Source organism: Emys orbicularis, chromosome 1 (genome assembly GCF_028017835.1).
Source record: "Emys orbicularis isolate rEmyOrb1 chromosome 1, rEmyOrb1.hap1, whole genome shotgun sequence".
In the NCBI taxonomy this organism is placed as follows: Eukaryota; Metazoa; Chordata; order Testudines; family Emydidae; genus Emys; species Emys orbicularis.
Window position 1 is genome coordinate 47,826,603 of NC_088683.1, and position 10,777 is coordinate 47,837,379.

Below are 10,777 nucleotides of genomic sequence, written 5' to 3' on the forward strand. Positions count from 1 at the left end.
CTTGTAATTTCATCAAAAAAAGATATCAAGTTGGTTTGACAATATCTATTTTCCATAAACCCATGTTCATTTGCCATAATTTTATTACCTTGTGTAACATGCTGGTGGGGATAGCCACAGATGTGAACCACCATATTATACCCCTGCCTCAGCAAGAATGAGATTTACTGGCAATTAGATTGTGTCAGCTCCCTGCCACAGCAGTCTCTCTTCCTCACCAGCAAACTTCTTAAGGGTCCCCTATCCCCAACCTTGCCTATTAGTGAGCAATCAGTGAACATCAGCCCATAAGCTCCTCAAAGATCTTTCTCCGCAGTGCACAGACCCTACCACTGTGCATTCACAGAAGATATTAAGTTCACAGTTCTGTTGAAGAGTCAGTATATCAAGGCTTAACTGGGGTAAATATAACCTTCCCTCCAAACACCGCACTTAAGTGGTTTATAGTAAAGGAAAAGTAAGTTATTAATAAAAGAGCATGGACTAAGTGATACCAAGTAAAAGAGAGAAAGGTAGAGACAGTTACAAGCAAATCAAAGCAAAAACATATATCTAAAAGTCTAAAACTTAGGCTAGGTCTACACTACCCACCTGAATCGGCAGGTAGAAATCAATCTCTCGGGGATCGAATTATCGCGTCTCGTCGGGACGCGACAATCGATCCCCGAATCGACGCTCTTACTCCACCAGCGGAGGTGGGAGTAAGCGCCGTCGACTGGGAGCCGCGGAGGTCGATTTTGCCGCCGTCCTCACAGCGGGGTAAGTCGGCTCCGATACGTCGAATTCAGCTACGCTATTTGCGTAGCTGAATTTGCGTATCTTAAATCGACCCCCCCCCCCCCCCCGTGTAGTGAAGACCTGCCCTTAGTTTAGCAAGATACAGTCTTTGTTCAAAATAATTTCTCTTACCCACAGTCACTTTTCCAGATTTTTGCTGGCTGGCCTGGCCAGGATCCATCACAGAGATCAAATTGTTTGATTTCTTTGTCTCCTTAAGGCAAAGGATAAAGATGGAGTGTGACAGGGTGCACTCACCCCGCACTAGACGAAGAAAGGTTAACTCCTCTCTGTGGGCTGAGCAAGCCACACCCCCACATCCCTCTTGGGCATGCACCAGTTGCAGCACTAGTATAAAAGGGAGAAGCCTAGCACAGTCTGGGCTGATTGCTGAGGAGGAAGGATGCTCCTTGCTGGCTCCAGCCCAGGAGCAGCTGGAACCCCTGACCGCGGAAGCCGGAGGCTCCGAGACCCAGACAGATGCCCAAGTGCAGGCGGGTGCCTGAGTGGGATCAGAGTCACTAGGAACCCCACGTGCCAATAAGCCCAGGGACCCTGACAACGCCTCGATGTCAGCTCCAAAAGACATGGTGGGAAGTGACCCGAGGGGGATTAGCTATAGTCCTGCAGGAAAACGGTGTGTTTTGGTTGTAGTCCTGCCGACTCAGTGGTGGAACACTCCGCCACTGCTAGGGCCCTAGGCTGGGACCTGATGGAGCAGGGAGGGCCCAGGTCCCCCTTGTCCAGCCCTCACCCACCCCTATGTGGTGGCCCACTTCCCCAAATGGCCACTAGGCCTTACAGCCCTGAGAGCCAGAGCGACTCTACTGACTCTGGCCACTAGGCCTTACAACCCCAAAAGGAGGGACAACTCATTTGGCTCTGACCATTAGGCATTACTGTCCTGAGGTCAACGGCAATCTGGCACTTACTCATGGGGTACACTTACCCCGCACTGGATGGGGTACCCCTCCACCCCATCACATAGAGTCTCTCTCTTATATCCCCGCAGGGATGTGTTTGGTCTGGCCTACACTATAGCTATATCAGTATGACGACATCACTCATGGGTGTGAAAAATTCACATCCCTGAGTGACGTAGTTATAGCAACCTATCACCCTGTGTAGACAGCACTATGTTGGTGGGAGAGCATTTCCTGCTGACACAACTAACACCTCTCGGGGAGGTGGATTAACTAAGACAATGAGAGAGCTCTCTCCTGTTGGCTTAGTGTCTTCATTAAAGTGCTACAGCGGTGTAGCTGCATTGGTGCCGATGCAGTGTTTTGAGTGTAGATTTGCCCTAACTCGTACTGGAGATTCAGTCTCCTGAGTCTTTCTGGGGTTCAGGAGCCATGTTAATTTTGTCTCTTGAGCTCAGGATAACCATTGGTGGTTTAATTCAGTGGCTTTGTTTACACCTAATATGTAAATTGATGTAAACCCACATTACTTTGTCTAGAACAGACCTGCTTATCATCTTTTCCTTGCTGGGCTGTCTGGTCTTAAAAATGTTCTAGTCACATCATAGAGAGGGAACTAATAACTTCATATATAACACATGCATTTTACAATAATATTAATAACCAGTCCATTAACTTTCATATACCTCCCAAGGCATATTTTGTACAAATATTATTGCAGTAATGTGTAGGGGGTGAATACAGGGGTCCTAGGGTCACATCCTCCTTTAGTTCTTTATTAATTGAGTCCCACAACAGCTGCTTCATTATTTTGCCTGAGATCAATGTCAGACCTATTACTACCAGGGTCATCCCATTTACCCTTTTTAAAAATTGGCACATTAGCTTTCTTTCAGTCTTCTGAAATTTCCCCAGTGCTCCAAAACTTATTGAAAATCAACATTAATGGTCCAGTGAGCTCCTCAGCCAGCTCTTTTAAAACTATTGGGTGCACGTTCAACAGGCTTTGGACCAGGTCCTTAGTGAAAAGAAGCTAAAGAGTGAATGAACGCAGAAACTGAACCCTCTCAGCCTTTGGGTGGTACCTTTTGATCAGAGTTGGGAAGTCTATATAGGAAATCCATGTCGTTTGCCAGACCTGTTCTATGCTAAAGGGCTGCAATTGCCAATGCTACAAGCCACATTTGAAGTGTGGTGAATGCAGTCTCTGGTGCTGTCAGCTAATCACATTTTCACTTGAAAATTATTTTTTAAAAACAAAACAAATAAAAGATCTTTATTTAGAATGTGCACCAACGCTCAGAGCCACCCTCTTCTCTCACAGCAGTTTAACAAGCTAATAAAGTGCTTCATGCTGGAAAATCTCTGGTCCTAATAGGGATGGATTTGGGCCCTTGGGGTGTCACCTGATGTGCAGAGACACCACTGAGCCTGTCTATTCTGCCAGCCTGGATGCCCTTTACCTGGCCTTGCTGGGTTAGGCTCACAAGCCTCTTCCAGCCAAGCACACAGGCAGGGCCACACCCACTACACAGAGAGACAGAGATCCACTCTGGAAAGATTCAGCCTTAGGGGCTTGCTCCAAAACTCTGGTACCCACTCCCTTGAAGGAGTACAAACTCAAAGGTTTTATGAAATTTGCCTCCTCCCTCAATGTGGAGGGAGATATGCACAACTTCTCCCCCCCCCCCCCCCCAGTTAGAAATTACATAAACTGGGTTATATTATAAACAAAAAATAAGTTTATTAACTACAAAAGGTGAATGTTAAGTGAATATAAGAGATAACAGACAGAACAAAGCAGATTACTGAGCAAATAAACCAAAGTATGCAAGCTAAGCTCAATATACTTAAGAAACAGGTTACAAAATGTAATTTCTTACCCTAAATGTTATTTTAGGCAGGTTGCATAGTTTCTGTGGTTCAGAGTTCTAGATATATTTCTTTTCAGACTGGACCCCTATCTGAGACTCCCCCCCTGGTCTTCCTCCTGCCTTCCCTTCAGGTGCATTTAGCAATCTTTCTTCTTGGGCAGACAGGCCATGGAGAGAAGGAGTCCCGTTTGCCTTCCTCCGCACCCTTAAGTAGGATTTACATAAGGTGGGAATCCTTTGTTTCCCAAACTTGACACACACACCCCTTCTCTTCCAGTGGAAAGTTACAAAACGTCATAGAATCATAGAAGATTAGGGTTGGAAGAGACCTCAGGAGGACATCTACTCCAACCCCCTGCTCAAAGCAGGACAAACCCCAACTAAATCATCCCAGCCAGAGCTTTGTCAAGACGAGCCTTAAAAACCTCTAAGGATGGAGATTCCATCACCTCCCTAGGTAACCCATTCCAGTGCTTCACCACCCTCCTAGTGAAATAGTTTTTCCGAATATCCAATCTAGACCTCCCCTACTGCAACTTGAGACCATTGTTCCTTGTTCTGTCATCTGGCACCACTGAGAACAGCCAAGCTCCATCCTCTTTGGAACCCCCCTTCAGGTAGTTAAATGCTGCTATCAAATCCCCCCTCACCTTTCTCTTCTTCAGACTAAACAAGCCCAGTTCCCTCAGCCTCTCCTCGTAAGTCATGTGCCCCAGCCTTCTGATCATTTTTGTTGCCCTCTGCTGGACTCTCTCCAATTTGTCAACTTCCTTTCTGTAGTGGGGGGCCCAAAACTGGACACAATACTTCAGATATGGCCTCACCAGTGCCGAATAGAGGGGAATAATCACTTCCCTCGATCTGCTGGCAATGCTCCTACTAATGCAACCCAATATGCCTTTAGCCTTCTTGACAACAAGAGCACACCGCTGACTCATATCCAGCTTCTCGTCCGCTGTAATCCCCATGTCCTTTTCTTCAGAACTGCTGCTTAGCCAGTCGGTCCCCAGCCTATAGCGGTGCATGGGATTCTTCCATCCTAAGTGCAGGACTCTGCACTTGTCCTTGTTGAACCTAATCAGATTTCTTTTGGTCCAATCCTACAATTTGTCTAAGTCACTCTGGACCCTATCCCTATCCTCCAGTGTATCTACCTCTCCCCGCAGCTTAGTGTCATCTGCAAACTTGCTGAGCGTGCAATCCATCCCATCATCAAGATAATTAATAAAGATGTTGAACAAAACCGACCCCTGGGGTACTCCGCTTGATACCAGCTGCCAACTAGACATTGAGCCATTGATCACAACCCATTGAGTCTGATAATCTAGCCTGCTTTCTATCCACCTAATAGTCCATTCATCAAATCCATACTTTTTTAACTTTCTGGCAAGAATACTTATCAAAAGCTTTGATAAAGTCAAGATATCCACTGCTTTCCCCATATCCACAGAGCCAGTTATTTCATCAGAGGAGGCAATCAGGTTGGTCAGGCATGACTTGCCCTTGGTGAATCCATGTTGACTGTTCCTGATCACCTTCCTCTCCTCCAACTGCTTCAAAATGGTTTCCTTGTGGACCTGCTCCATGATTTTTCCAGGGACTGAGGTGAGGGTGACCGGTCTGTAGTTCCCCAGGTTCTCCTTCTTCCCTTTTTAAAAGATGGGCACTATAATTGCCTTTTTCCAATCGTCCAGGCCCTCTCCCAATCACCACGAGTTTTCAAAGATAATGGCCAATGGCTCTGCCATCACATCAGCCAATTCCCTCAGCACCCTCAGATGCATTAGATCTGGACCCATGGACTTGTGCAAGGACTAAATAGTCCTTAACCTGTTCTTTCACCACTGAGGGCTTGTCACCTCCTCCCCATACTGTGTTGCCCAGGACTGCAGTCTGGGAGCTGACCTTGTCTGTGAAGACCGAGGCAAAAAAGAGCATTGACTACTTCAACTTTTTCCACATCATCTGTCACTAGGTTGCCTCCCCCATTCATTAAGGGTCCCACAATTTGTCCCAGGTAATGTTTAGTATCAGGTGACAAGACCACCTGACTCTGTAGTATCACAGTGTCCATGAGTCAGTGGCAGTATGGAGCGTCTTCAGGAAGCTTGGGAACCTAAAGTTCAGCAAGACAGAGGATATGAAATCTTGTATCAAAAGGTACTTGCCTAATGGAACTCTAAACTCGTCTAGGTTGGCGCTGTTCTGTGAGCAGCAATCTAGAAGCAGTAGGAAGGAAATGACTGGTCTAACTTAAGGGCAGCAGTAGATCAGGAAACAGAGGACTGGATTCAGTAAAGGGGTATGGGGGAGGCACTGAAATTTTAAACCAGCTTGGCAGCCTGGAGCCATTACAACTAAAATCAGGTTGTTTCCTGCCTTTTCCACTATCAGTACGTAAGTATTCAAGGTAGAAAACAAATTAGTTGAAATTTCAATAGCTCTCAGTTGACAAGACAATTTACATTTAAATCCCCTTTCATTTCTCTAAGACTGTCTCCCCTTCACTGTCCGCCAAGTCCACAGGCCACTGTTCTCCCAGTCCATCTCATCCATAGCCCTGCACATTCTATGAACCTATTCTTGCTAAAGACAAGATATGACTGCTCACGTCTTCTGGGCTGGTACTTTCTGGCACAGCTATCCCTAGGCTTGTTGCAGATTCTACAGCCTGCTATGCCACTACCCATTTGCCTAGTTCCACAATAGAAGCCCCACAGTTCTCCTCATATCCTCTGCATTGCAGAAGTGTTGAAGCAGATTGTTGGGTGGAGAAGCAGTAATAGCAAAATAGTGGAGTTATGTAGCACAAATAGGGAATTATGTGGTATCTGGGGAAGTTAGACAGTTACATAATCCCATGAGGCCTTAGTTTTAATAGTACTTTGGTTCCAATGTATGGTTAGAATCTTTTTAATGAAACTAGGTCTACTGGCCTTTGGTTGGGAAGAAGTGAAAGGGGTAGTGTGTTTTTTATTCCGACTGCTGTTTGCACTGGAATGAGACACACTGACTAGAAAATGTGAAATAGTGATAAACTTACAGGAAACTTGGATCCTAACATCTTTCTTCACATAGCAAGCATTCTCCTTTCCAGAATGAGTGAGCCTATTATGATTCTTCCTAACCCATTACCTCTTTGCATGGAATTTGATATATTGCCTGGTTTTCATATAAATTATAATTAGAGCTCCGTTTTTTTCAGTGTTAATTAATTTCATTTAGACATTTTTTGAGTTCTCTGTTGATGTCCAAAAATTGGGCGGTTTTTTTCTCTTTACATAATGTAAATGAGAAAATTTCTTCTGGTACTACCCCAAATTCTTGTCTAAATAGGATCTACTTTAATTTTTATTATATGTATAAAAATGACTTACATGTTAGTTTAAACATTGTATCTTTGTTATTGAACCCCTGGTTTAATATTTAGTGCATTTCATATACCTCTCCCTGGCACTAGCCAGACATTTTTGATGACATATTTACCATAAAAAGCAGCTAATATTAAATACCAAATAATGTAATAAGAATGCACTTATTGTTATCCAAAGAGATTACAATTCTTCATAAATATGCTTTTTGACTACATTGAGATATTAATGTGATGGAAAAGGATGTAATTTCCATCTTCAAGGAAAATGGAAGTTTATGAAAAAAATGTAGTTTCCACTGGTAGATGGATAGAGAAAATTGTTGATGAAGAATTTTCAGTGCCACATTCAAGCATCACAATCATATACATATCAAAAATAAAAATAAAATGCAAACTGTTTAACTTGCTGTAATAAAGCATTGAATACATCTTCATGGATAGTAGCATGCTCCTTGCTTCCGTTCACAACTGTTCTTAAAATGCTTGCTCAGCATTCGCACTGGACACAGGTAAAGTCAACACTTGCAATACAGAGCGAGTCAATTCAGGCCACTGTGGCTGTGTTCCTTTCCAGAAATCATGAATGGTTAAATGGGTGCTATTCAGAATTGCTACAGAATGGTATTCAGCAAATTGTGCTGGTATTTTTCATGTCTTGAGAAGTGATCAAACAGAAATCTGTAGTTCGAAAAGTTCAGAGAAAATTCCACCTTTCAAAATGGATCAATTACTTGTGCTGTGTACCACAATGTAGTAGAGCTGTTCTCAAATCTCATCTCAGGAGATGAAATATTTCTAGCCAGGGAGGAATGCTATTGTCATACAAGGTCTTGTAAAACAAATGGAAGTTTCATTCTGTATCTTGTTGCTCTTCTAAAGGCAAGTGATTCAGCAAAGTACATATTGCTTCTCCAATTCAGAAACTCTTTTATGGTTTTGCTTTCAAAGAGAACCTTTGCTTTGACTCACAGATTATTGAAAATTTTTATGTAAGTAGCATGACAAAGTCAGACCTTACATCTGGAAGGAGGGCAGAAGGCAGGTATATCAGATTAAAGCCCTATTTTCTAAGAACTGAAAGAGGTTACCTCAGGTTAATTATAGACACCTGATTCTAACTAAGGGCACCCTGTGACCTTTAAAAATCTCTCCCAGTGAGAGAAAAGGGATGAAGGAATGAGAAACAAGCTGTAGACGGGTTATGGGCAGTGAGGGGAAAAGGCTTCTAGGTAAAGAGCTATTTTCCTCTATAAGGGGAAATCTTGCGTTTATTTCTGTTTGTGGAAGGGGCCTAGGTTCCCAGCATAGCTAGGCCCAGAGTTAGTTAGATCCTGTCTATACTGGCAAGTTTCTGTGCAGTAAAGAAGCTTTCTGTGCTGTAACTCCCGAGGTGTACACACTGCTAAGCCACTTAGTGCACAGAAACTGCACAGTTGTAGCGCTTTAGAAAAACCACCCCAACGAGAGGCGTACAGCTTTCTGCGCTGGGGCTAAAGCGCTGCGGTGCCAGTGTAGACACCCTGGTTGATTACAGCGTTGCGACTGGCCTTTGAGAGGCGTCCCACAATACCTGTTCTCGCCTGTCTGGTCATCGGTTTGAACTCTACTGCCCTGCCCTTAGGTGACTAACCGTCATCCTCACCCCATAAATTCCTTTGGAATTTTGAAAGTCCCCTTCCTGTTTGCTCAGTGACGTGTGCAGTGGTCTCTGCGCATTTTTCCAGGTGACCATGCCTGCTCCACGCCCCAGGTGATCCCCCGCTTGGAGCAATGCCAAGCTGCTGGACCTCATCAGCATTTGGGGAGAGGAGGCTGTCCAGTCCCAGCTGCACTCCAACCATAGGAATTATGATACCTACGGACAGATTTCACAATGCATGACAGAAAGGGGCCATGTCTGGGACACATTGCAGTGCAGGGTCAAAGTGAAGGAGGTGCAGAACGCCTACCACAAGGTGTGGGAGGCAAACCGCTGCTCCGGTGCTGTGCCCAGGAGCTGCCGGTTCTACAAAGAGCTGGACATGATACTCGGCAGCGACCCCACCTCCACTGCGAAGACCACTGTGGATACTTTGGTGGCTCTCGTGCCAGTCGAGAGTGGACCGAGCCAAGAGGAGGAAATCTTGGACGAGGATGTGGAGGGGGACCTAGAGGCAGAGGATGACTCGGAGGTCAGAGATGCATGCAGTAGGAGCTCTTTTCTACCTCGGAGGAGGCTAGCCAGCCACAGCTGTCGGATGTTGGTGAAGCGCAAACAGGAGAGGAGGCCCCTGGTAAGTGGATTTGATTTGGGGAATCGCTGAAGCAAGTTCCTGGGGGCAGGAGGGTTGCTGCAGAAAGCAGGCTTGTCTCCTACCGCATGCCTAGTCTGAGCAGCAGAACAGGCTGTTGATAGACTCCCTCACTTCACGGGAATCTCCCTCAGAGATCTCCAGGAAACTCTCATGGAGATACTGGGCAATCTGCTGCCGCAGGTTCTTCAGCAGAGCTGCTTTGTTTCTTGCCCCATGAATGGTAACTTTTCTGGGCCACTGTGCTGTCATATGGGGGGGGGGGGGGAGAACCACTGCTGCACACAGGCGAGCCGCATAGGGGCCAGGGCGGAAGCCACAGTCTTGGAGAAGACCCTCCCTTGATTCCCTGCTCACCCTCAGCAGCAAGATATCTTCCATAATGATCACATCCTGTGGAAAGCATGGGGACAGGAATGATTATCAGGCTCCCCCTACAGTGCTGGCTCTCCCCAAGAGCCATGTGCCCGGTGCACAGCAGGGTCCGGGAAGAGTGATTTACCCTGCCCCTGCGGCTACTCACCACAGTAGGGTGAGTAGCCGGGTCTTGTGGTTCATGTGTGCTTGCCTGGGGTCAGCCAGTTAGTGACAGGTATGTGAGTACTGGCTGTGTTTTAAATCCCTGAATCAGTGTTCTCTGCGTTGCAAACAATACTGCTTCTGTAAAATGTTGCGTTTGAACTTCACAGAGATGACCTTGGGAGCCCAGCCTCCCTCTTTGTTATTGGCAGCTGAACAGCTGCACAGAACTAGAAAGCGGCCATGAAGAACTAAGGAGGACTTTCTGCGTGATGTTATGATGAACTCCGCCTCCGAGAAACAGGAATTGAAGGAGTGGCAGGACAGTGAGAAGAGGGACCGAAAGGAGAACGCAGCACGCCAGAAAGAAGCCATGGAGCGGCTCTTAAAGATTATGGAGCACCAAGCAGACACACTCCAGGTGATACTAGCTCTTCAAACTGAGCAGCTCTGCACCCGCCCTCCCCTGCAGCCGTTGTCGCAAAGCTCTTTCCCATGTGCCCCCTAGACACCGCCAACACACTCTTACTCCTGGCTCCAGCCTATACCCGCGGCATTTCACTCCTCCCCCTCACAGTCCAGCACTGCGGACTCCTACTACCCACTGCACGCAACACCCATCCCTCTGCAGTTTGGCCCTGCTGGAGTACAGTACCCGCTGCATTGTACTCCAAAGGAGAAGGTTCGATATGATCCTTGGACATACACAAATCTTTAGCCATCCTGGGATCACTCCTCTTCCTGGGGCCTTCCCTTCCCCCATCCCCCCCACTGCTGGTGGGGTTTTTTTTGTTTGTTTGACTCTCTCCTCTGGTTATTGTTTTGTAATAAAAGAATTGTGTTGGTTTGAAAGCAATCTTTATTCTATTAATTGAAAGCAAAAGGAGCCCTGCAAAGTAACATACAATTATGTTAAACCCACATATTGTATCATCTGTACCAATCACAATCACCTCCTAGCATTACAAGCACTGCACTCCCGAGCATAGCAACAAATTTAGTGGCTTTCAGGTTCAAATT